Source organism: Limulus polyphemus, unplaced genomic scaffold (genome assembly GCF_000517525.1).
Source record: "Limulus polyphemus unplaced genomic scaffold, Limulus_polyphemus-2.1.2 Scaffold6343, whole genome shotgun sequence".
NCBI lineage: Eukaryota > Metazoa > Arthropoda > Merostomata > Xiphosura > Limulidae > Limulus > Limulus polyphemus.
The window spans coordinates 47,495-49,500 of NW_013671953.1; the positions used below are offsets into that span (position 1 = coordinate 47,495).

General features: G+C 31.8%; 1 long non-coding RNA gene across 2 annotated transcripts in view; it reads left to right on the forward strand.

Annotated features, from left to right (window-relative positions):
- The window catches only part of LOC111089471, a 7,265-nt gene that overhangs the window by 2,691 nt on the left and 2,568 nt on the right, over nucleotides 1–2,006 (forward strand). Inside the window, exon 3 of one of the 2 annotated variants that reach the window (XR_002613739.1) lies at nucleotides 1,246–1,280. The exons of the other annotated variant lie outside the window; for it this stretch is intronic. This is a non-coding gene — a long non-coding RNA (uncharacterized LOC111089471). Of the gene's footprint in view, nucleotides 1–1,245; nucleotides 1,281–2,006 lie in introns of those variants that run through there. 2 annotated transcript variants of the gene reach the window in all.

A 2,006-nucleotide genomic window follows, 5' to 3' on the forward strand; every position in this document is an offset into this window, starting at 1 on the left:
TAAGAATTTCTTTAAGTATATTAAGGCTAAACAAAATGTTAGGATGGGGGTAGGATCCTTGAGGGATGATAAAGGAAGGCTCATATCTGATGATTATGAGATGGCAAGGTTATTAAATTCTGCTTTTTTTTTTTTCAAGTTTTACTAATGAAGATTCAAGCAGTATTCTTCATCTTGAACAGTTGATAGATGGAAAACAAGATCAAACAAGATAATCACAGTAATTCTGAGCTTGTTAAGAAAAAATGGGAAATTTAAAGAATGACAAGGCTATTGGGCCAGATAATATTTCCTCAAGGAGTTTGAATGAGGTTAAAGATTGGATATGTGAGCCACGTGCTACTGTTGGCTATAAGTTTTTGAATAGTAGGCACATGCCATAAAATTAAAAGTTGACGATTTTTACTCCTCTTTTCAAGAGAAGTAAAAAAAATTGTCCCAGTAATTGTAGTCCTATTAGTCTTGTATCAGTCGTGGGAAAAATTTTGAAAAGTATGATAAAAATTATTTACTAAGTTATTTAACAAAGTTTAGCATTTTATTGGATAGTCAACATGATTTCACTAAGGGAAAATCTTGCCTAACAAATTTTTTGACATTCTTTGAAAAAGTTAAAGCTTATGTAGATGAGGGTAGGGGTGTAGGTTTGGTGTATCTGGATTTTCAAAAAACATTTGACAAGGTGCTACATAGGCTTGTAAAAAAATTGTTTATAGGTGTGGAGGATAAGCTAGCTAACTGGATAGAAGAGTGGCTGGATGGAAGAAAGCAGAGGGTAGTTATAAATGGAGTTCAGTCAAACTGGATTAATGTCACAAGTGGGGTACCTCAGGGCTTAGTCTTAGGACCATTGTTTTTTTTTATTATTATTTATATCAATGATATAGATGAAGGAATAGTCAATAAAGTAATTAAATTTGCTGATGATATTAAGGTATTGGGTGTTGCTAGCTGTGAAGAGGATGCTGCTGATTTACAAAAGGATTGAGTGAGTTAGGCAAATAAATGGCAGATGGATTTTAATTATAATAAATACAAGATAATGCATTTGGGTTATCATAATTAGAATTATAAGTATAATTTGGATGGGAATAAACTTAACAGTGTTATGAAGGAAAGGGATCTTAGTGTAATAGTTGACCAGTCTCTAAAGCCATCCAAGCAGTGGCAGGGCATATAGGATTTAGGTTGTATCTACAGAAATAATGAATTTAAGTGTAAAGAGGTTAAAATTTCATTGTATAGGTCACTGGTTAGCAACATTTGAAGTATTGTGTTCAGTCTTGGGCTCCTTACCTTAGGAAGGACATTGAATTGTTGAAAAGGGTTCAGAGGAGGGTTACTAGAATGGTGCCTGGGATGGAAGGTTGTCATATGAGGAGAGGGTAAGATTTCTGAAATTGTTTTCTCTTGAAAAAAGAAGAGTTGGAGGGGATCTGATCTTTTTTCATACTTAATGGTGATAATGGTAGGACTAGGGAACACACATATGTAACTTTGGCAGAGTAAGAGTCATCTTCAGCTAAGTTTTATTTTTCTAACAGGGTGGTTGGCCTTTGGAACAGGTTGCCTTCAGATGTTGTGAAGGCAGAAAATATAAGTGAGTTTATGAGAAAGCTTGATAACTATGCGAATGATAAGGGCTGGCTTTAAGATTTTTTTATTTTACCTTTTATTTAATAGTTTTAGTTTAATTTAGAGTATGGAACATCCTAGATGAACCAATAAGTTCCTTGTTCTCTCTAAACATTGTTATAACAGTTAGTAGTAGTATTAATATCATAATAACAATTAGAAGTAGTATTAATATTACGATAACAATTAATTGTAGTATCAATATTACAACAACAATTAGTAGTAGTATTAATATCATAGTAATAATTAGTAGTAGTATTAATGTCATAGTAATAATTAGTAGTAGTATTAATGTCATAATAATAATTAGTAGTAGTATTAATACCATAATAACAATTAGTAGTAGTATTAATATCATAACAATTAGTAGT